This window comes from Engystomops pustulosus, chromosome 3 (assembly GCF_040894005.1).
Source record: "Engystomops pustulosus chromosome 3, aEngPut4.maternal, whole genome shotgun sequence".
Classification (NCBI taxonomy): Eukaryota; Metazoa; Chordata; class Amphibia; order Anura; family Leptodactylidae; genus Engystomops; species Engystomops pustulosus.
In genome coordinates this window covers 183,244,073-183,269,626 of record NC_092413.1, presented here as the reverse complement: position 1 = coordinate 183,269,626, position 25,554 = coordinate 183,244,073, and the positions used below count along the sequence as shown (strand labels likewise).

Genomic DNA, 25,554 nt, shown 5'->3' with positions numbered 1-25,554 from the left:
AATCAAGTATCCCAAAAGTGGCCAATATTATATCTACATCACATAGATGCAGATATGCGAATCCAGAGTAGACTGCGGAGAAGAACTTTTAGCTACAGCACCATTTGAATTAATTTTTACATGTCAGCATGCTTTGACACTATACATAAATGTTGTTTTGTCTCTCAACTACATTTCCCAATATAACCAGGCTGATTAATGCCCAGGTAATTTAAAGGAAATCTACCATTTGCTTTTATCCATCGTTAAGCATGTTGTAGCTACACTGATGCAGAAACATATCTTGTTTAATACTTGAACTAAGTAGCTTTGCTGAAATTATTATTATTATTTTTTTTTTTAAACTATGCTAATGAGGCTCTGACGTTCCTGTGCCTGTGTGGCGCTTCTCGCTGCACCCCCCCCCCTCCCCCAGCTGCTGTGTAGGAGTCCTCCAGCTCAAGTTGATTAGTCCTGTCTGGACAATTCAGGCTAGCCAGGAGTATGTGTACAGACGGCAGAAGAGATGCTGGAACTGGGGAAAGGCTATATTCACATCACATTTATGGCTACAATCAGCAAAGTGTACATTGACATATACTGGCAGGAGACAACATCCTGTTTGCCTTGGTCTGTATAATACACATAATATCTGCTGGAAAACACATTGCAACATATTGCATCCCTCCTCTGACCTCTCCTGAACATATACGTCGCTCAGCAGGAGGTAGGTCCCCAGTAACAACGCTCTCCGCACGGTGGTTTAGTGCTTAAAATTACAGCCTTGCAGCACTGGGGACTTGGGTTCACGTCCCAGAGTTAAAATCTGCAGAGTTTGTATGCTCTCTCCATGTTTGCGTGGGTTTGCTCCGAGTCCTTGGGTTTCCTCCCACACTTCAAAACATACTGGTAGGTTGATTAGATTTTGAGCCCCGTGGAGACAGGGACCGATTTGGCAAACTCTGTGCATCGCTGCATAATCTGTGTGCACTATATAATTATTATTATGTATATACAGTATGTCCAATTACCGGATGCTATCCATGTTCACTCCCCCTTTCAGTGGGGAGGGAGAGGAGCAGGACAACGTAACACACAGTGGGATAAGTCTTTGCCCTCCATTGTAAGGATACACCAGGAAACCTCCCAACATATCCTTACAATGGAGGGAAAAAACATGGCGAGAACCCAGCCAAATACTATAGGGTTATATAACCACAGTAAAGCAACATTACATTTCACCCATAGAAGGACTACATACAAAACTAACTTTGTCAACTGTAATAGAAAAGGCTTCTTACCCCCCCATGACAAAATAAATGAGGGTTAATTCTTCTTACAACAACTGTTGCTAATACCATACATACTTTGTGTGATAATAAAAGCAGCATTACTAGTGAATACCAAAGCGAAAGCCAATGGTTAGTTACATATGGCCACATTCATTTCAATGGCCAAAATGTGTAACCATTTACATTGCCATTGTTTACACCGTTTAAAAATAGATCATGTCCTATTTTCTCCTGTATTTCAGTTCTGTATGTCCTTAGTAGGCTATGGGGAAATATAAAAACGTGCTGCATACGGATGAAAAAACGTTACGTATATACTGTCTCATACGGCAAGAAAATACGGGACTGGAGAAATCACATGTACCCCCACACCTCTCCAGAGGAATATATGGCACATGGCGCCACATTCTGGAGCTACGGAACGTTATGGTGCCGCACCGTACAGCTCCCGTACGGCGCCATGAGGCTATTGCGATGTATGGGGGACATATATACCCTGTATATACACCCACCATACGTTCGTGTGAATATAGCCCAACACTAGCGGCAATACAACTTTCTGTGGATCAGACACATACATGAATCAGGGTCTCCTAAATAGAAGAAGGGCTACTTCTGATGCATTCTATGCTGTGATTTTGCTGTGGTGGGGGGCAGGGAGAGCTTGACCCTGGATTCTGCACCCACAAAATCACTTCCAAAATTTTTTTTCAGGTTCTTGTAAACATTAGAGCTGACACAAAAGGATTTATGATTTTTTTGTAAATTAATTTATTTAAAGAACATACTAAACATAAGGATTAGTAATTATATGCATGTAAAGTTTGCAGTAGACCAACATAAAAAAAAAAAAAATTCGGAACATTTTACTAACATCCGACACAGTCAGATCAGAGATGATGAGATCCTTGAGATGGATATAAAACACAATGGACTCTCAGCTTTGCTAAGTCACCTATAACACACACACACACACACACACACACATACACAGAGTCAGCTCTGTTATATTCTTGTAGATTAAGTCTTTGCACACTGCTTGCTGACAGGAAGTGCCTGTGTCTGAGTTGGTCTTGTAATGCAGGGGTGGGGTGGGGGAAGGATACAGAGAGCACTGCAGTGTGCAGACATGGGAAAACCAGGTGCAGGTGTTTGGAAAGGGCTCACGGGCTGGGCCCACTCCATACATTGTGAGCATTTGAAGCAAACACCCACTGGTAACACCCACTAGCCTGCTAGCTTTGCCAGCAGCATTAAAAAGCGGGTGGCTTGTGGGTGCCAGCATATTGGCTTAGATCGTTGCACCCCGTAATGTCATTGGGGAGCGGTGATTATTACCATGACTCTAATATGGCAGTATATGGTAGGACCACACAACCTAGGGTTAAATTACCCTAGGGGGTCTGAAAAATAGAGAAAAAAAACACCTTAAAATTCAAATCACTCTCCTTTCCCTAGAACGGTTATAAATAAGCAGTAAAAATCATAAACATGTAAGGTTATGTCGCGTCCCAAAATGTCTGATCAAAATTTTATAATGGTCAACAGAAAATAGTGCCCAAAAGTCCAAAGACCAATTACTGTGTGTACTCGAGTGTAAGCCGACCCGAGTATAAGCCAAGACCCCTAATTTTACCATCAAAAATTGGGAAAACCTACTGACTCGAGTATAAGCCGAGACCCCTAATTTTACCATCAAAAATTGGGAAAACCTACTGACTCGAGTATAAGCCGAGGTAGGGAAATGCAATGGTCACAGACCCCCCCAGTATATAGCCAGCCTGCCCCCCGTAGTATACAGCCCCCAGTAGTATACAGCACAGACCCCAGTAGTATACAGTCTGCCCAGCGTTAAAAAGAAAGTAATAAACTTATATACTCACCCTCCGGTGCCCCCGACGTGCAGCGCTGCTCTCTCAATGTCCGTGCGGGTCCTCTTCTAGCTTCGGTGCCCGTCTTCTTGCTTCTCTAACTTCGTGCCGGGCGCCGCCATTGTTCTCCCCCGGACGGCGCCTAGTATGATGCGCTGCTGCTGACGTCATACTAGGCGCCGCCTGTAAGAAAAAAATGGTGGCGCCCGGCACGAAGTTAGAGAAGCAAGAAGACGGCCGCCGAAGCCAGAAGAGGACCCGTGCGGACATCGGGAACGAGGGTGAGTATATAAGTTTATTATTTTTAAAATATTTTTTAAGTATATATATTAAGTATTGACTCGTGTATAAGCAGAGGGGACGTTTTTCAGCACATTTTTTGTGCTGAAAAACTCGGCTTATACACGAGTATATACAGTACACAATAAAATGCTGCAAATGCATTTTTTCACCAATTTTACTGCATTTGGATTTTTCCCCCCACTATCCAGTAATCGGCATGGAATATTAACAAATTAACTACAAATTGCAATTTATTATGCAGAAAAGAAGCCCTCGCACCGCTCTATTCATGGAAAAATAAAGTTATACATTTTTGAGGGTGGGGAGTGAAAAATGAAGACGCAAACACGAAAAGAGCCACGACCTTAAGGGGTTAAGTCAAACCAAGGTATGGATCATACTGGGAGAAAAAGTATAAGGGATAGGCGAAACCACTCTTAATTGAAGCCAAGGCTCTAGACTTATTTAAAAAAAAAAAAAAAAAACTACATTAATAAATATGAAAGTGGAAAAGGACCTCTAAATTATCTTTTGCATTTGTGCTTATTCCGCAGCAGTCCATATTAATCGCATTCTGTCAGTTTTCATGGACCACCTGCTGAAGTCAACGGCTCTCGGAAAGAAAACGAGTCATGAGCAGTCTAGCGTATAGCAACAAGTACATGATGGCACTGCCATTACATTGTCAGGAGCTCTGTGCTGCAGTTCAATGGCCTCAATAGTATCTCATCATGCGCTATTAATACTCCTGTACTGTAGCCTTGTGCAAAATCCAACATTCACAGATTCACCAAGCTCCTCAGAGAAAACCATGTTGCCAGAGAGTCAAGGTAACCAACGTCTCCTGGAGACACATTTCAACATGACAGTATACTACATCAACAATTTTACAGGAAGATCCACTTCTGCTAATGAGGCTTTTAAGAGTTCTAAACTGAAATAAAGAGGAACTTTATAAGATGCATTTATACCCAAATTCTGGTTTATTAAGCACAAGTCTGGGGGTCCCGTGCACCAATCCAACAGCCGTTCCCAAGTGCCGTCCCATCTATGGGACCGATTAATATAACAGAGTATAGTCTACCTTTAGCAAATCTGGAGCAGTCATGGGCTTGTCTCCCAGGTTGATAACCAGGAACAGGTAAAGGTTCCTAGTATATGCAATTTTCACAATTTAAAATATAGAACTTTTATTTTAAAAAAGTGTACGAAAAGGCATTTTTGACCCCGTCCTCCAGAGAGCAATTGGGTTAAACATGTATGAGTTGGGGGAGATGTGAGGGACATGGGAGGTTTTTGTGATATCGATGCGTGGCAGAAAGGTTTCCCGAGGGGGTGGGGAGACAGTTTTACTATAAAAACTCTTTGGCAATGTGTAAACTATTCTCTATGGGGACATGGGGGAGCCAGAAAAAGGGCTCCCGGCGACAGGTTCCCTTTAAAGTTACATGCATACACTATGAGAGGCACATTCTTACATGTTACTAGTTCCTTATTTGCATACAAACAGTTACAGGGAGGAGTTCTCCACCACTGCTTCATGTCCAGCTACAATCCTGGAATATACAGTGCGTACGGAAAGTATTCAGCTTTTCTTTAATAATGATAACTAAATTGTTTAATAAACAAAAATATCTACATTTCTGTTATTTTCTATCAAGATGGGTGCAGAGTGTACATTAATGAGCAAAAAAAAAAAAAAGAACTATTTTGATCTTAACAATTTAAAGGGGTCTGAATACTTTCATACTGACTGTAAATGCACGTCACAGTTTTGTTACAAAATACAGCATTAAATTAGTTTGGAATCTGCAATAAAAATTTGTAACAAACCGACATCTGTGCCATGACATGGGCAACCTGAGCAGGACAGGTGCCTCACTGTCTGTTCATGAAGGCTTCTTTGATGTAAACCTTATATTGAGTAAAGAGATGTCCCAGAGTAAATACTTACAACCTTCCTACAGCTGTAAGCAGGGACATTATATACACGATATACATCATGTGAATGATTGCTGTCACAATCGACAAGAAGTCACAAGACCAACAAAACTGGAATTAATCCACCAACCATTCAGGGATTATATTCAACAGAATCACGATACATACAAGAAGCAAAACTAATGCAGACTATACCCCAATACACTCCAGTGCCCAATGCTCATAATGCAGCTATGCCTAATGGTATTTAAATGGGATTTACCAATATACACATATTATATAAGGAATGTTAGGCACAAACACCATCATCAACCAGAAGTGCTTCAGACTGTGCTATTTTTGCCATCACAAAGAAGATCACAAAATATACTGGCAAAAAAGTTTTCAGGCAACAATTAAGAAACATTTTCCATCCTTAGTATCCTAGTTAACTGGAAGATAACTATTATATTTTTATGGTCTGAGATGCCATTACAAAGATTACCAAGCCCCTCTGTGTGTATTTAACTTTCCCTGTAGTATGAAATGATGAGCAGGCTTATAAACAGCCAGAAGAGATCCATACAAAGCCATAATAGCCCAAAGAACAGTCTTCAACCACCAGAAAGAGGTTAGCCATCCTATTATATAAAGATGATAAATATCAGATATATCAGATAGGGGTTCAAAAGCCAGCAACAAATATTAGTGTCATTAATATCTGAGGTGCCTACTATGGACACAACTTAGTGGGTAGAGGTGGCTGCATTTGTCTCCCAACAATCCCTCATCCTGCAGGTCTGCTACATTTACAGCATAACCTGTGGATATTACTTTATTAAGGTAAAATACAAGACTCCCTATAAGATTATATATAATATGTACATTTCAGATCTTGATATGTAAAAATCAGAACATGCTCGCTGTACTAGGAGGAGCAGGTAGGACACTTGCCCAAGCAACAGTGAGGTGAGGATTATTGAGGTGAATGTTGATCAAGTTAGCATCTCTAACAGATGGAGAGAAGAGGGAGAAGTTCTCCCAAATCTACGTGCTCCACTCTCTACTAGTATATAAGTCTAATACCTATCAGTAGTCAAGTTAGACATTAATGAGTTTATATAAACATGGAGGTATAGAAGTATCAGGAGCATCAGTATTACCATGTGTCCAGCGTGGATTATTTTACATGTAACAGGGAACTGTGTTAATTTAAAGGACATCTACCACTACATTTAGGGGGGGTTAACACGTCAAATGCATGTTCGTTATGTTATGGTAACGGGGATATTAGGTTGTTACACCCCTTTTATGTGAAGAGCATAAAAAAGTAAAAATATATAAAAACTTATGCCAAAATTACAATTATTGCACATCCTGACAAAATGTGTTTAAAAAGGTTTACATACAAGAAATAACACCAACGAAATTATCAACCTTACAAAAAAAAAAAATCCCTTTTTTGATGAACAAAAAAGTTAAGTGTTTTTTCAGCTTTTCACATATGGACCCTGTGGTGTATAAAAATGCTAAAGATCACATACTCACCTCTTAAGCACAACTTCCACTGTAGTGGGTGCCGGGGGACAGAGGGTGAGAATGTGCTCTGTATTATTTTTATGCCCCTGGGGGTCCATATATGTAAAATGTCCTAATCCCCAACAACCCCTTTAACCCTTTTAGAACATGGCAACTCTTGTGTGTAACCCTTCACAAATAGCACCACAGTGTCAGGGCTCTTTCACACTGCCGTGGTGGGACCATGTTTCATGGTCTCTCGTCCCATCTTAACCCGTGGACCGACCACAGTAATATGAAAGAGCCCTTTGACTACGCAGGGACATTAACCCTGGCGACACAATAGTCAAACTTTTTTAAGAGGGATAACAAAGCAACTGCATCATCGGGTGGTTTCACACACAGTGTGATGAGGGTATAATCAAGAACAATCCAGAGTATTGTGCTGACCACAATGCAGGGACAGGATTCTTTGTATCATATTGATATGATGTAAGGAACCACAGCCCTGCAGTATGGTCAGCCCGTGACCATGGGTTCTTCATACCAAGTGTGAAGATGCCCTTTCCCAGTTGCTACTGTTCTGTGAACACATTACTCCGGAAGGGTTGTCCCAAGTTTCAATGTTACCCCCTATTCAAGGAGGAGATAACATGCTGATCTTGGGGGTTAAACACCGACCAATCATGAGAACAAGGCGCCCACCCCAAATACAGGGATCAACAGATCCAGTATATGTCCAGCAGCTTCATTTATCGGTGAGCGCTGTTCACATTCTAGAATAGGCTACAACAGGCATGTTGAGGAAAATCTGTGCCAAAACCCTTGAATCTATAGGCGTTTAAAAGGAACCTTTAAAAGGCTCCTTGTGGACTGGCTTAAAAAACACCAGTCAGCTCAATAAAATGAACTAGCTGCACCTACTAATGAAAGAACCTGCCTAGTCCTCTAACAGTTATGTCGCTGTGAAATTCCTAGCTTTATCAGAACATACCAAAAAGCTGTGCCACACTGGGCCATATAGTGTTCTAATAGAAGGACTCATCTTCCAGCAGTCCGGCGTATTCACGAGGGGGGGGGGGGGGGGGGGGGGGGGTGTCGTCCAGGCATTCCCCGATCTTCTGCTTCTCCCCTGTACCATCACTCCCAGATGCCGGTGGTGACTGCCAGGCTTGATGCTGCAGTCACAGTACCCTCATGAGTACGCCGGGCCGCTGGAAGATAGATCGGTCTATCGGACCACTACGTGCCGCAGCTTTTTGGTATGTTCTGCTAGGATTTTCATGGTGACATAACTGTTAGAAGGCTAAAGAGAATCTTTCATTAAGTGCAGCTAGTTTGTTTTATTCAGCTTTAAAGGAAACCTACCACTTGTAGTGGCAGGTTTCCGATGGCAATACCGAGCACCAGCTCAGGGTGAGCTGGTGCAGGAGCTTATTTTAGTTAGTGTTTTAAACCGCGGTATCGCGGTTTAAAACACTTTTTAAACTTTATAGCCGGCGCAGGCAGGTACGCGGCTCTCATTCACTTCCTATGTAGCCGCGCGCACGGTAAGCGCCGAGCGCGTACCTGCCTGCGCCGGCTATAAAGTTTAAAAAGTGTTTTAAACCGCGATACCGCGGTTTAAAACACTAACTAAAATAAGCTCTGGCACCAGCTCACCCTGAGCTGGTGCTCGGTATTGCCATCAGAAACCTGCCACTACAAGTGGTAGGTTTCCTTTAAAAAATAAGGTTTATACCAACCTGGAGATTATCCAGGCATCTCATCAGCTCTCAGCGGTGAATCAAATGAAGTATGTACTACACCAGCTTCACTGACTGAGTGCGCAGAGAGCTTTGAACTTATATACATTTTATTTATTTTATTGCAGGCATGGAGAAAACAACAAATACAGGGCGATATGGTACACTAAAACTTGGATCCATAAGGAAATGGAGAAAAGAGGAGAATTCGTATGGATTCCACTAGAAATGGCACAGTGAAACACCCGATAACTGATTTCGACATTTCTGGGCACAAAAAACTGGGCCAAATTCCGTAGTGTGAACACACCCCATGACCTAGATCATTGTGTGCCCCGGGTAAGTATGGCTCAGCACAGCTGCACATTGTACAGGCTCTGCCCAGCGCTGATGGAGGACACAGGACAGTCTGGGAGGCCTTGCTATGACGGCCTACACAGCACACCGCATAGATGGGTGATGGGGCCCCTCGCGGGACTACACCTCAGTACAAGTGTTATTACAGCTAGGCCAGTAGTACCGCTCCGGTACAGGCCCGTCCACTCTACCAAACCCACCAAGCGCGAACGTACTATATACATACGAAGCCCGGGCCTCCGTCACCTCCTCCTTCTTATTCACCCCCTGTTCGTTAACGACTACGCGGCTCTAAGACTCTCTGTACACTTCCGGTTCCAGTCTCGGTCTTTCTCTCCCCCACAGCAGCGCTGAGCCGCCGCCGCTCCGCCATTAATCACGTGACTACACAGCCCGCCCCTTCCCCTGTAGAAAACTGCGAATTACGTCAGCATCTGTTTTTTTTAATTGTCAGAAACTTTATTTAAAAAAAAAAAAAAAAGGGGGGGGGGGGGAAGGGGACCACAACACGTAACCAGCATAGGGGGCGTCTGTCAGATCCAGTGCTAGTTGTTTACTATGTCATAAAAGATGGCTACAGTCAGAATTCACCAGTAATATAAGTCACTTTATACAAGACTTGAAAACTTTAAAGGGGTTTTCCATGAAAATGAACCAGAGGGCTTCAATCCCTGATTATCCTTCATGAACCAGGGACACGACTTCCTGTGTTGTCCCCTGGTCTAAACAGGTGGGTCAGTCAGTGAATGAAACAAGTCATGTGACCCCTAAAACCTTTAGTCAGATTCAAGGCACGGGAGTAATGCAGTGACAGGGAGTGGTTAAGCAGGTGTGTTTTTTGGCTTTCCATATTCATGGAAAACCCCTTTAAAGGTGAAGAAAGAAGGACCCACATGATGTCCTATGTCTTGACCTTTTACCCACCTCTAAACCCCACGCCTCCTAGTGTAACCACACAGTATAACACCCCAATCTAGGGCTCCTACACTGTATAATGTAGCACACCCCTAATTTGTCCCACCAACTATTAATACCCTGGTCTCCCTGCAGCAGATCTCCTGTCCCTTCTCCTGCCGCTGATCTGTGCAGCTCTAAAATGACACTGGCCCCAGGGCTGGAGTTACAGGACCATAATACTAAAATACCAGACATAGAAAACAGACACTTTCAGCTAAGGCTGCATTCACGTGACCATATGGGGGATGTATGTACAGCCACAAGCCTGCGGATGTACATATGTCCCCTTTGATGGCAATGGGCGCACGGAGCAATACGGTGCCGCACGCGTGCAGCTACGTACCACTCTGCTCACAAGGAAAAGATAAGACATGTCCTATCTTTTCCCGTGTGCATAGCCGTGTGCTATGCATCTCTATGGAGAGGGGAGGGGTCACTACGGCCGGGCAGGCATACGTGTAAATGTGGCTTAAGGTTAAAGGGGTATTCTCATCTGGGCACTCACATTCAGTGTCATTAATATGCCATATATAAACATTTCTTCAATTAGATGTTATTAAAAAAAAATGTTCCTTTGTGAAGATAATTTCTCATAAATGTAGTCATAAGGTCCCTTAGAAACAGGACTTACTCCGCGGATACGGCCACCTCTGCTGGAGGGATTGCACTAATAAACAAAAGGTGTTTGTGTATGAAATGTCTGGGAGTTACTGTATATACCACAGCCATCCTGTGGTAATGATTGCTGAATCCTGGTGGTCAGGCAGGGCTCTATAGCGCATGTCTGGCCACTGCTGCCAAAATGTGAGGTGGCCGTATCCGAGGAAGCTATCTCGTTTCTAAGGGACAACATGACTACATTTATGAGAAATTATCTTCACACAGGAACTTTTTTTTTTAATAACATCCAATTGAAGAAATGTTTACATATGGAAGATTAATGAAACTGAATGTGAATGCCCGGACGAGAATACCCCTTTTTCAGACCTCACCTTTTTTTTTTTCTTGCTACTAATAACGGATGCATAATGAAAGACAACAGAAGGTTCATTAGAGTCTACGGTGAATAGATGGATGCATTGTTAGCCTTCACGTTTCCATTTACACTCTACTAAAATATAGAGTTTAACGGGTCTGAACTGGCCCTAAATCAGTACTTGCGTTAATTTAATGCAACACACCGGCGGCTCGTTCCCGATCGCAGGCGTTTCCATAGAAACGCCGATGCGATCGGGCCATGGCCCGCGCCCGGTGGGTGCGGCTTTGTCTGCGATTGCAAACGTAGACAAAGCGGCACGTGTGCCACCACCCTAAGGACGCAGCCAGTTTATAGCTTAATATGGTTTTAACTTTTGAACACTGTTACTTATCTAAACGATTCTGTTTTTTCCTCCCGTTGTACTTCATTTTAGTGGTAAATTTTGGCCGATGAGTTTTGCGGTTTTTTTTTTTCATAAACAAAGAGATAAGAAAAGTGATGAATTTTTTAAAAAAATTTGCCATTTTCAAAATTCAAAATCATCACATTTTCAGGCAGATCGTTTCACCAGCTAAATAACATTTCCCATATGTCTACTTTACATTTTCAGAATTTTTGAAATGTCTGGATAATTTATTTTGATGTCACGCGGCTTATAAATTGAATTTCGGTTTTCTGTTTTTTTCCAAATTGACTATTTTTGGGATAATTACGGTTTTTAATGACATTTTAAATATTTAAAGCCCCCTATATAATCAACCTTTTTTCAAATGTGCAACCCTCAAACTATCAGAAACAGCTTTTAGGAAGATTGTTAACCAATTGAGATCTTTATAGTGATTAAATCAAATTAATGTTTTTTTTCTAATCAAGGGTTTTAAAACTGCAAGGCTACTGAGGAAGAAGCATTGCGCTTTGAAACGCGTCTAGCCATTATCCACAAATTACTGGACTCTTACAGAACCTAAATATCCTCACAATTTGATCCATTACACCACCCTCGATACAAATACAAGAAAACTTTCACCTACGAGTCGTGGGTGGGCTCGAGCCTATTGTTTGGAACGTTGCATGTTCTCGGGTGTGACATCCCCCGCGGCATCTGGCAGGCACGGAGTCCACACCGTGAAGGGAGGAGAGTGAGGAGTGTGAAACGTACGAACTTGTTTCCCGTGGAAGCGCTCCCGGAGGACATACACAGATGCCGCTGCACGTGGAGGACGCCATCACATATTAAAAACGATTACCAAAACCTCCACAAGAGTGAACGTTTCCAGTTCGAACAGAGAGAAAGACGCATATGATCAACTAACTGTGAGTGATTAGATTTTAAACATCCTATATATTTTGGCAAATAGCTGTAAGAGTCTACACAAGTGTAGGGCCCTACACTTTGTGCAACATAAAAGCCTCCTGGATACCAATTTACTCTTAAACAAATTTGTTTTTAACTATCCATTTTCATTTTTATTTTTATTTTTTTTTATTTTTTATTTTTTTTTTTTTAATGCATGCAATTTTCTTTTTTATGTACTTTTTCATCCCCATGAATTTTTCAGCTCTACGAATTTTTTCATCTTTATGAATCTTTCTATTGGGACATAGGACTCCCCACTGTGTACGGGACTACTAATATTACTATATCTAGATAATCAACCGCTATATTGTCTCTGAGTATCAGAAGGAATAGAAATTGTTTACGAAGTTGTTTACCAAATTGTTTACCAAATTGTTTACAAAAGTGTTTACAAAAGTGTTTACAAACGTGTTTACAAAAGTGTTTACAAAAGTGGTTACAAAATTGTTTACAAAATTGTTTACAAAGCTCTAAATGAATCCTGTTAACAAGATACACATACAATTAAGGTCGAACTAAGTTCCTATATCTATATTAAGATCTTTACATGATTTGTACGCAGATGTGTTTACATTATTCATTTTAATTATTACTCAATGTCTGTCATATTTTAGAAACTATTATAAATTAAAAAAACGTGTTACTTCTGTACATCTGAAACCGTTTTTGATTGTGCCCACACCCATTTAAAAAGATTGCTCTATTTTCTCTGGTCTCATTCGGTGTTGAGACCTACTGTGGATGCACTCAGACTCGGCACAACAGAGATTGATAAGTGCCACCATAACCTTGATTTAAACCTGGGTTTTAAAATCAGTCATCCGACCCAAATTAATGCATGATGATCGCCGACATACTCTGGGATCAGTAATAGTGTTTTGGAGGGCGATTGCTGATATAGTGTATGGATAGAGTCTGCTGCCACACAGAAAGAGACCACAGACTAGGTGCCTTCATACACTGTCGTACTGCAGCTACATAGATACTCTCTATCCTCAGCTAGCTCTCCTACAAATATATCCATCTGAAGCGTTTCCTGAACACATTCATCAAGAATCTGATATTAGTAACTACTGTATGGTCCACACACTAGGTCTGATGTTCATGACTCATGTACGGTCAACACATAGTATAACACATTTGGATAGCGTGTCCCCGCATCGATTATAGCGACAGTTGCCCGCAGGGTGGGGTGGGGGGTTGTTGGGGGGCGGCGGGTATTTATGACCAAAGCCACATCACAGAGTGGTACTGATCCAATGCAGAAGCCGAAGCCCCCTGCTATGGAGATGCCCCTTAGCGTCATAGATAATACAACCAATGGCCTGACAGGAGGACATTCCAACATGATCTCCAACATAATCTTGGATCCTGACTTTGACAGGACGTTAAGTTTTACCCACATAATTCACAGGACTGGGGCATGTCAGCATATAGACCACTCCCTCTGTCCCCCAGTTGGCATAGTCCCCGATAGAAAAAAAATCTCACCAGTGTTTCCACTCTGAAAGGTATAACTTACAAAACCAAATGGGCAAACTTACTGCAATTGCCACATTTAAAAACATCCCTGTTCTAGGTTATTGTACTGGCTCTAGATGGCAATGGACAAGCCTGTCACGTAAACTTTTTTCCCCCTCCTATATGTGACTGACTGCAAGGGTCTGGATCTTTTCTGAATATACTCCAGAATTTAATAAGGATCTGTTTGACAGTATCTGTTTTCAAATCAAAGGTGCCTATTAGACGTAAAATGTTACCATTCTCTCTTGTTCGAGGGACTAAAAGATCCTCCCTTTTTGAGGATAGAGTGTACTGAAAGGTTTTAGTGACAGTTCTTCTAGGAAAACCTTGCTGTGCAAATCTGTCACTCAGATCTCTGGCTTGTGACAAAAAGTCCTCAACATGACTACAGTTGCAGCGTGGTCTGAGAAACTGTCCCTTTGGTATCCCCCTTTTAAGCTGGATAGGGTGAAACCTTCCTATGCACCTTGGTCTGGAGTTGACCATCAACGGATTTCATAATGCGTATATCCAGGAATGCAATAGATTTCTCATGAATTTCACTAGTAAATTTCAGACCCAGGTCATTTGAATTCAGTGCCTGGACGAAATCATGGAAATCAGAGGGCGTAGATGACCAAAAGCATTGTCATCTATATCCCACAGCCAGATGGATATAGAGGATATCCATCTGGCATGCTCCTCTGAGAATACTATGCGGTCCTCGCACCAGCCGAGGTATAGATTAGCTTAGCTGGGGGCAATTGGGCTCCCCATAGCTGTACCCCTCAGCTGTTCTCAAAGCAGAAAACGTTCTTCTTCAGTATAAATTTGAGGAGATCTTTCACAAACCGATTATGCCTACCAAACTGTGTGCCTCTCGTACTTAAGAAGGCCTCCACTGCCTAAAATCCATTAGTGTGGGGGATGGAGGAGTAGAGAAACTCCACATGCAGACTAGACAGATTGATTGAAGGAATTGTCTTGGATAACAAGACCTGTTTCAGGACGTCAGTAGTGTCACGAACATAAGATGGAAAGCTCGTGACAAATGGTCTTAATATTTGATCCACATAGAGGCGGATGTTCTGGGTCAGACTATGGGGTACTCCCAGAAACAATGGGTCATCCTTTAAAGGGTTGGGGAACCCCTTATGGAACTTGCTGTGGTTGGAAATTTGGGGAACAGGAATTTTGTGCTCCTGTTCACTGATCAGATTAACATTTAGGGCTCCATCCAGAATTTTCTTCAGTTCCCTAGATATTTTTTCTGCTGGATAACATGAAAGGGGACGATAACCATCCTCATCAGACAACATTTGTATCTCAATTTTAGGCAGGTTTATGGGGCTTATTGGCATTTTTAAGAATTTGAGAACAGTTTTTAAACTTTTTTTAATTATTTCCACGATGGGACATGAACAAGCAATCATCTGATTGCTTGTTCATGATAATACCCTGCAATACTGATGTGCTGCAGGGTATTAGCAGTGTCAGTCTATGCACAGACGGCACCTTACAGGTCATCTTATCGGACCTCAGGGCTGCCATGACAGCGATCGCGCCCCCCAAAGACTGTTTATCAGATGCCGGCTCAGCTCCAATCTCGAGCTGAGCTGGTATCGGCTAAGTAACCGCGCTCAGTGTCCGATATATTGGACACTGCGTTAAGGAGTTAAATATACTCAAGATAACAAAACACATTCTTTAATTCACCATTAACAAAATAAAGCATTTCACATATATAATTCCAAACTGTACAAATCTGTCCTGGTGTATACAGTTTTGGTTGCCCCTGGATACGACCATAAATTTTCTGACTTGAGGGTCGGGCAGGGCAGATTCTTCTCATAAATAGATCCTCTTTACATTGACCATCACAGAGTGATAGGACCCAAAACAGCAATAAAACTGTGTAAAATTGTAAAGTAAGGGGGTAAAATATTATGTTTATTGTGTAAACATCACTAGGGGGTTAACATTTGAGAACTTTCTTTCATGGGCAAACCCATTTAACGCTTCGTAGTGACCACATAATATCAACATACTGTGAAAAACACTATACAACGATCAATATGAACCTTATTTAAGGCCCAAAACATCATGACCATTAGAATCACCCCTCAAAGAGAACCCAGGCGAATTAACCCCCTAAACTAAATATATTACATAAACTGCCATTAGAGAGCATTGCCTCTATCCCTTCATTGTCCCTCTACATGCCTGTAACCCTAAGCAATGAGGTCCTAAAGCTGTATGCAAATGACCTGTGAAATGTCCAATGAGTCATTATCATATTCAAGCTGTTCATCTTATTCATGAGTGGGAGGCACAGCCACACCCCCAGTGTATGACTGACAGCCTGTATAATGGTGTGAGGTGTAATAGTGTAATGGCTCCTCCATGTGCTTCCGGGTGCTGGAGCCCCTGCAGCCTGTGTGTATGTATAGGAGAGATACAGCAGCTCCAGGCAGCCATGTTCTAGCAGAACATGTCAGGTACATGTGTAGCTGATGTCTGTGTCTCACATGTGTATTAGGAGGGGAGCATGTCAGCAGATAAAGCACAGACACCAGCAATGCTTTACTAAACATTACACACAGACATGAGAAGGGGGAGGAGAGGGGAGGGGTAACAGGAGTGACATCACTGCCTCTGACCATGTGACAGCCTCATTTACATAATAAAGAAAAGATGATATTATAATGAATAATGTATGAAATAACTAGATAAAGGCTGGGATGGGATCCTTGTGAGCTGCTCCAACAGGTAGAGGTGACAGGACTAGTGGCAGAGACCTGATGACAGGTGTCCTTTAATAATGACTCAAGACAGTTGTATTACTGTCCGGTTAACAATACGGTAAGTTAAAACATTAAAGAAGACCACCATCACCACGTGATACCCCTGACAAAGCAAGGTGAAACACATGTGGGGCGGAGTCCACTCGTGGTCTGTATATACCTGTTGATGTGTCCCTTGTCCTTTATTATTCCTCTGGGTAATGGGCACTACTTGTTTGTAAGCAAATACCTTGACTTGTTCTGAGGACTGTACCTTCTATACCTCCATACAGGCTTATTGTGATATTATTAAAGGGGTTAATCAGAGCTGCTGGGTCTGATCAAACCCATTACAGCTCTGATCAACATCAGTCCTCACACCAGGTTGGTTCCCCCTGTAACTGGGGCTCTTATAGATGCCCTAGTTACCGGGGAAATCTTGCAAAAGAAAAAAAAAAAATTAAAAACAAAAAATGGTAAAAAAGTCTCCAGGGGTCTTTTATGGCCTCATAGGGGACGTAAAGACACCAAAAAAATTTAATAAAAATTCACATTTCCCAATGTGAATGTATAATAATAAAAAAAACCATAGTCGCTCTGTTTGCCCAAGACTATGCATATTATATATCAAAACGAGCAGAACAAAATGATGTTCATTTTGAGTTCATTTGAAAATAATAAGAAGTATATATTACAAAAAAAAAAAACCTTTTTAAACTTTCAACCCCAAATAAAAAAAAGCTAGAAAAAGCAGCTACCAGTCTATTCAGTAGGACTATCAGCTGTGTATACATCTGACTACTGCACAACACAACTGATGGCCCCAACTAAAGTAAGCAGCTCCTAGTGCTTAAACAAACGCCGCAATGTTAGAGTGACATCTGGTAACGCTATCTAACACAGTGGCGGAGCACAATGTAAACGCCGGACCGCTCGCCAGAGGGAGCGGGATTAGGGGCGGTAACTGCGACATGACGTGCAGAAGTCACCGCCGCCCTATGGAGCGAGCGGTCCGGGGAAGAGGCAGGGCCTCCGACCCCCCCCCCCATGAATACGTTGGACCGTTTGCGAGCGAGAGTTTACATTGTACTCCGCCGCAGTGTTAGATAGCGTTACCGGATGTCACTCTAACATTGCGGCGTTTGTTTAAGCACTAGGAGTTGCTTACTTTAGTAAGCAGCCCCTAGTGCCCAATTTATGGGTGACAATTCCACATGTGTTAATTCACAGTTTTAATGCCTTCAGTGTAAATCTCTAATTTTTATAGTCATTAACCGGTTAAGGACCGGGCCCTTTCCTGTTTTTTCATTTCCATTTTTCACTCCCCACCTTCAAAAATCTATAACTTTTTTATTTTTACACGTAAAGAGCTGTGTGACGGCTTGTTTTCTGTGTAACAAATTGCACTTCATAGTGATGATATTGAATATTCCATGCCATGTACTGGGAAGCGGGAAAAAAATTCCAAATGCAGTGAAAATGGTGAAAAAACACATTTGCGCCATTTTCTTGTGTGCTTGGATATTACGTTTTTCACTGAGCGCCCCAGATGACATGTCTACTTTATTCTTTGGGTTGGTACGATTACGGGGATACCAAATTTGTACAGGTTTTATAATGTTTTCATACATTTACAAAAATTAAAACCTCCTGTACAAAAATTATTTTTTTGATTTTGCCAACTTCTGGCGCTAATAACTTTTTTATACTTTGGTGTACGGAGCTGTGGGTGGTGTCATTTTTTTGCGACATTTGATAATATTTTCAATTATATCATTTTTAGGACTGTACGACATTTTGATCACTTCTTATAGATGTTTTTAATATTTTTCAAAATGGCAAAAAAGTGCTATTTTCAACTTTGGGCGCTATTTTCCGTTACGGGTTAAACGCATTGAAAAACCGTTAATATATTTTGATAGATCGGGCATTTTCGGACGCGTCGATACCTAATGTGTTTATGATTTTTACTTTTTATTTATATCAGTTCTAGGGAAAGGGGAGGCGATTTTAATTTTTAGGGTTTTTTATTATAATTTTTTTTTTAAACTTTTTTATTTTTCTTTTTACTATTTTTCAGACTCCCTAGGGTACTATAACCCTAGGTTGTCTGATCGATCCGATCATATACTGCCATACTACAGTACATGGGGATTTTCCTCCTCATTCATGAAGGGGGTAAAACGAAAGACCCGAGGCTACCATGGAGAAGGATCGCCATTCCCCGATGACGTCACGGGGAGTGACGATCCAAGGCAAGATGGCAGCGCCCATGCATCGCTATCTTTTTGAGGCTGCCAGCAGCTTTGACGGCAGCGGTCACTGCCGGTAATCGCTACCGGTAATCGCTGTTACCAGTAAGTCTTTGCTGCAATATGCAGCAAAGACTTATCAGCTATGGAGAGGGCTCAGCCCATGAGCCCCCTCCATGCAGCGAGACCCGACCGCCGCCATGAATACACGGCGGGGCGGTCGTGAACCAGTTAAAATACAGAAAACTCTTTGAATGAGAAGGTGTGTCCAAACTTTTGGTCTGTACTGTATATGCCGTATATGTGGGTTTTATTGTCATTTTCAATTGTATTTATATAAGTCACTTGTCAGTATAGAGGCTTTGGGGGCATTTTTATTAATTTTTTTTAACCCCCTCCCCCAATAGTCCCTATAAGGTACAAGAACAGGTAATCATCTGATTGCTTGCACATGATAATACCGAAACACTGATGTACTGCAGGGTGTTCAGCCTATGTATACGCCTATTTCCGGTTGTTAAGACCAAAACATCACTATTTAGTAAGGTGACATTTATTGTGACCTTACCACATATTAAAAGGGATTGGGTTCCTTTCTAGAGCACTTTTTTTTTTTTTTTTTTTAAACAAGGGATTTCTAACTGAATCGTTCTTGAAACGTGCTCTACTCTTGTTCTTTTACGTTTCTATGTGACCCAGGGCATCACATGACCTCTACTGTGCTTGACAAATGGCGCCAGGCATCTTCCAGCATCTTTTCAGTTCTTCTCTGTGATCCAAACACCTCAAACTTAGATTTATCTGTTCATAACACCTCTGTCCAATGTTTCCTTTTGCCCATATTAAACTTTTCCTTTTATTAGCCAGTCTCAGATATGGCTTTTTCTTTGCCGCTCTGCCCTGAAGGCCAGCATCCTGGAGTCGCCTCTTCTCTGTAGAGGTTGACACTGGTGTTTGGTGGATTCTATTTAATAAAGCTGCCAGTTGAGGACCTGTGAGGCGTATGTTTCTCAAACTAGGGACTCTAATGTACTTGTCTTGTTGCTTAGTTGTGCAGCGGGGCCTCCCACTTCTCTTTCTACTCTGGTTAGAGCGTGTTTGTGCTCTCCTCTGAAGAGAGTAGTATACACCATTGTAGGAAATCTTCAGTTTCTTGGAATTTTGTCGCTTGGAATGGCCTTCATTTCTAAGAACAAAAATAGACTGTGGAGTTTCACATAAGGCCGGTTTTCCACATGTCGTTTTGGCCAAAACGCTTTTGGATGCATTTAAAAACGCAACAAAAAGGACACGTGGGAAACCGCCCTTAGTGTAACACTCGCAATTGGATTGAGCTCCGATCACGGTTGTTTAACCTGTCAAGATTTAAAGTGCCTGCCAGGGGCCTTTCCCCTGCGCTTGCGCTGTCTTCTGGGGGTGCCGATCACTGTCATGGCAGCCTTGAGGTCCGATCAGGACCCAAGGGCTGTCCGCAGGCAGTGCCTGTAAGATTAATTGGAAACGCATATGCATTTTGGCCAATCCCCCTCCCACTTGTGTTTTGGATGCGTTTAAAAATGCAGCAAAAACGGCACGTGAGAAAGTTGTTTTTTCTGCCCATTGGGAGATTTTTATAGAACAAACAAATGCGATGCTCCAGCTTTCAGGAAAGAAGGGCAGTTTTATAGCTTCTCTAATCAGGCAAACTGTTTTCAGCTGTGCTAGCATACTTGAACAAGTGGAGTAGCGGTTGTTGAAAATGGGCCTATATACACCTTTTTAGATATTGCATTAAAAACCAGACGATTGCAGCTAGAATAGACATTAGTGTATTTATGATTTATTTAATGTTGGCTTCATTGAAAGAAAATCTGCTTTTCTTGCTAAAATAAGGAAATTGCTAAGTTACCTCAAACTTTTGAGCAGTAGTGTACGTTGCAAAATGTGGCATTTTTTGGACTTGAGGGTGCCATTTTCTGTTATGGGGTTAAACGGCGAGAATAATCAATATTATATTTTGACAGATCGTACATTTTGGGATGCAGCTTTACCTAACATGTTTATGATTTTTACTGTTTATTTTTATATCAGTTCTACGGAAAAGGGGATTTTTAATGTTTTTTTTTTTAAATGTATTTATTTATTTTTACTGCTTTTCAGAACCCCTATTGTACTTTAACCCTAGGTTGTCTGATTGATCCTACCATATACTGCCATAATACTGTATGGCAGTATATGGGGATTTTACTGATTATGTATGTAACAATGATCAGACACTATACAGCCTCAGGTCTTACAAAGATCCGAGACTGTCATAGCAACAGATGGATGCTCCTTGATGATGTCACGGGAAGCCAAAGTCAAGATGGCGGCACCACAACGAGTTTTTGCAAACGCAGGGTTAACACCTGCACCAATCAGGGGTGTTACCGGTGTCCATTTACTGCAATATGCAGCAAACACCCACCTTGTATGGAGAGGGCTCAGCCTGTGAGCCCATTCCATACAATGGCAGCCAATATGTGATGTACGAAAACTTCACACTTTGCTAAGGGGTTATATAGTGGTTACTTTTTTTAAAAATTAAAAATACATAAAAATTGATTTTTATGGAAAAAAAAAAGCAACAAAACAAATATGCTCCTATCCCCTAAATATATACAAGCTGAACATGTCCTATGGCCATCAAAATAGATCATAAAAACTAAATGACTACTCCTGTGTCCCACCCTAATTCCTTACAAGAAGGGCCCACACACCTATTGTTTCATCTTCACTGTACCCCATGAACGTTAAACAATCATAAACAAGCTATAAGTTATAAACTTGATAAAACTAACAACCTACAAAGATCTATTGTGATAAAGCATATAAAAAGTGCACTCCTAAGACCTGCATTTATTAGAAAGCAGACAACCTGCCCTTAGCATTTACCTTGATAAACTATTGACGGTCTGTACAATCTGCATGCAACTTGGGAGGCGTTCATACATATTCCACATGTCTATAGTCACCAGAGCAGGTGTCAAAAGGAACACTAAATCTGCAGTACAAAGAAAAATTGAATAGCGGACAGGTATTTAATTTTACATCCCATATATCAATGTACACACAAAAGAAAGACAAGAGCTAGTGGTGGGGCCCGATGTTGGAGAAACACTCGCGCATGCAGGTTACAGGTCTTCCGGTCCTGCGCATGCGCGAGTGTTTCTCCAACATCGGGCCCTTCATGTCGGCTTGTTGCACGTGCTCTCGCGCTGCTCCGCTATTCCTGCGCATGCGGGCTGTTTCGCTGGGCTGCGACCGTTGTACAGCGTGCACCACCAGACGCCCGTCTCCCCGGTATGTCTCTATACGGTATTGGTTACTATTTATGTGTCAATCATTTAGCGCAGCTACTATTGGCCCAAAGGCAGCTTAAATATTGGACATTCCCAACACATAGCACTCCCCTTGATAAAGCCTATGGGCGAAACACGTGTCGGGGTCCGTGGCATGGTATATCTACTAAGTCTAGGCTCTAGATTTGGCTGTGTGAACATATAACTTTCTCTTCCATGTTTGTTTTTTCCTCATGCCTTATCTTATTATGGATTGTACAACCTACCTCTAAGCCTCTCATTTCCTGGCTATCACTTTTGTATAAGTCACTTTTTATCCCTTTTTTGGTCCACATATTACTGTATGTATTTATTCGCTTTTTTATTGTGATAAATAAAAATTGCATTTGTGATATTCATTAGAAATTATTTCGGTCACTCTCTACTTTGTATCCTTTTGTTCATCCCATATATCAATGTAGCCTTAATACATAACTAACAAATGAGTAAACTAATTATTATATCCCTACGATATCAAAGTCCCATCCTCGGGAAGGTGGTTGATTTATGCCCTGATACAGAGAGCATTTTCACTATTTGCACACTCCAAATCCCTCCCTCCATGTTTCTTTAGCTGAAGCGGAGCACAGTTTTAGATGGCCAGAACTTCTGTTAGGTGACACATATAACCACAATTTGGGTGTTATTTTAACCCCTTAACGCTGAAGCCACTTTTCACCTTCCTGACACGGCCCATTTTTTAAAATCTGACATGTGTCTATTTAAGTGGTTATAACTTTGGAACGCTTTAACATATCCAGTTGATTTTGAGATTGTTTTTTTCGTGACACATTGTACTTCATGCTGGTTGAGAAATTTAATCAATATATTTAGTATTTATTTATGAAATAAATTGAAATTTGGCAAAAATTTTGAAAAAAACAATGTTATCCAAATTCAAAATTTTCTACTTTTTGGAAAGTTGGTCATATCACTAAAATAACTTGATAACTAACATTTTCCATATGTCTGCTTTAACTTGGCATCATTTTTTAAACATCTTTTCCTTTATTTAGGATGTTAGGAGGCTTATAACTTTAGGTGCAATTTTTCAGATTTTCACGAAAATCATCAAAACCTACTTTCGGAGGGTCAATTTAGTTAGAAGTGACTTTATAAGGCCCACATGACAGAAAACCCCCACAAATGACACCATTTTAGAAACTACACCCCTCAAAATATTCAAAACAACCTTTGGGAATTTTGTTAACCCTTTGAGCGTTTCATGAGCGTGAAAGATAAATGAAAGTGAAATTAGAGAAATGTAATTTTATCTTACTATAGATTCATTGAACACTAAAATTTGCACCTTCAGAATGGGTTAAATAGGAAAATGCATTTTACAATGTTTAGGGCAATTCCTCCTGAGTATGCCATTACCCATTTTGTCACTGTACCCTGCTGTACGGGCACAGGGGGGCACCTGGAAGGGAAAGAGCGTTGTTTCGTTTTTGCAGGGCAAATATGGCTGAAAACGTTTTCATGTGTCAGGATGCATTTGGAGAGCCATAATGGTACCAAAACAGATGAAAGCCCCAACATGAGACACCATTTTGGAAAGTACACCCCTTGGAGAGTTTAGCAACGTGTAATTTGTGTATTTTCCCCAACAGGTGTTTGATACAATTAGGCCCCAAAAGGGAAAAAAGGTGAAAATTTTCTCAAAAAAGTCACTTTTACCCAAAATTTTTGTAAGCCACAAGGGATAAAAGATGAAACAACCCCCATAAATGTGTAAAACTATTTCTCCTAAGCACAGAACTGCACCACTTTTTTATATAAAGTGTTGTATGGGTACACAGTAGGGCTCAGAAGGGAAAGAGGGGCTTTGGCCTTTTAGAAGCCAGATTTGACAATCATCCTTTACATGTGTCAGGATGCATTTGGAAAGCCCTAGTGGTACCAAAACAGAGGGGAACCCCAACAAGTGTCACCATTTTGGAAAGTGCCCCCTTTGGAGAATTTAGCAAGGTGTAATATGTGTATTTTCCCCTACAGGTGTTTGCTTCAATTAGGTCCCTAAAAGCAAAAAGATGAACATTTTCCCAAAAAAGTCACTTTTACGGCTAATTTTTGTATCCCATAAGGCATAAAAGATGAAACAACCCCAAAAAATGTGTACTAGCATTTCTCCCGAGTATAAAATTGCCCCACACATGCAAATAAAATGTTGTATGGGTACGCAGTGAAGCTCAGAAGGGAAAGAGGGGCGTTGGCCTTTTAGAAGCCAAATTTGACAGACATCCTTTACATGTGTCAGGATGCATTTAGAGAGCCGTAGTGGTACCAAAACAGAGGGGAACCCCAACAAGTGTCACCATTTTGGAAAGCACACTCCTTAGAGAATTTAGTAAGGTGTAATATGAGTATTTGTCCATATAGGTGTTTGATTTAATTAAGGCTTAAATAGGACAAAGGTGAACATTTTCTTATAAAGGTCATTGTACCCCTAATTTTTTATAGCCACAAGGGATAAAAAAAATTTAATAACCCCCCAAAATGTCTAAACCTATTTCTCTCGAGTGTAGAAGTACCTCACATGTGTATATAAAATGTTGTATGGGCGCACAGTAAAAGGAAAGGGGGAGGTTTGCCTTTTAGAAGCCAAATTTGACAGAAATGTTTGACATGCATTTGGAGAGCCCTAGTGGTATAAAACAGATAAGAATCCGAAAAGTGACCCTAATTTTTGAATGCACACCCCTTAGAGAATTTTGCAATGTGTAATATATGTATTTGACCCTACAGGTGAATGATCCAATTAGGCCCTAAACATTAAAAAGGTGAAAATTTTCCTATAAATGTCACTTTACCCCTAATTTATGTAAGCCACAAGGGATAATATATTAAATAACCCCGAAAAAGGTGTAAAACTATTTCTCCTGAGTGTAGAAGTACCCCACATGTGCATATAAAATACTTTATGGGCGCACAGTAGAGGAAAAGAGGGATGTTTGTCTTTTAGAGGCCAAATTTTACAGAAATCCTTCACATGTGTCAGGATACATTTGGAGAGCCGTAGTGGTACCAAAGCGGAGGAAAACCCTAATTGTTGAATGTACACCCCTCGGGGAATATAGCAAGTGTATTATGTGGTGTAGTGTAATACACATGGTGAAATGATCATTTTGAACATACAGGTGGTTTCCAAATATGATGTGCAATGGAGTCCAAGATGGAAATTGCAATTATTTCTGGAACGTTCAGTGCCCGTTATGTGGCGTCCCTTATGAAATAATGGAGGGGTATAGGGAGCAACGGGACATAACAGTTGTTACAATTATTCATTTTACTGAATTCACAACAGGTTGGGTGTGAATTGTGAATGTGTTGTGTATAAGGAGGTAGAATATACCAAGGGACCAACTAAACTTTTGTCACACTGGAGTTGTCGCAGGTC

General features: G+C 41.2%; 1 protein-coding gene across 5 annotated transcripts in view; it reads right to left on the bottom strand.

Moving 5' to 3' along the window:
- WDR33 (WD repeat domain 33) overlaps positions 1–25,554 on the bottom strand; it is a 69,210-nt gene that overhangs the window by 40,581 nt on the left and 3,075 nt on the right. For 2 of the 5 annotated variants that reach the window (XM_072143159.1, XM_072143158.1), the window contains exon 2: positions 21,709–21,817. The exons of 1 other annotated variant lie outside the window; for it this stretch is intronic. The gene's annotated coding sequence lies outside the window, so the exon portion shown is untranslated. Of the gene's footprint in view, positions 1–9,179; positions 9,375–21,708; positions 21,818–25,554 lie in introns of those variants that run through there. 2 more of the 5 variants (XM_072143156.1, XM_072143161.1) reach the window with 2 other exon arrangements.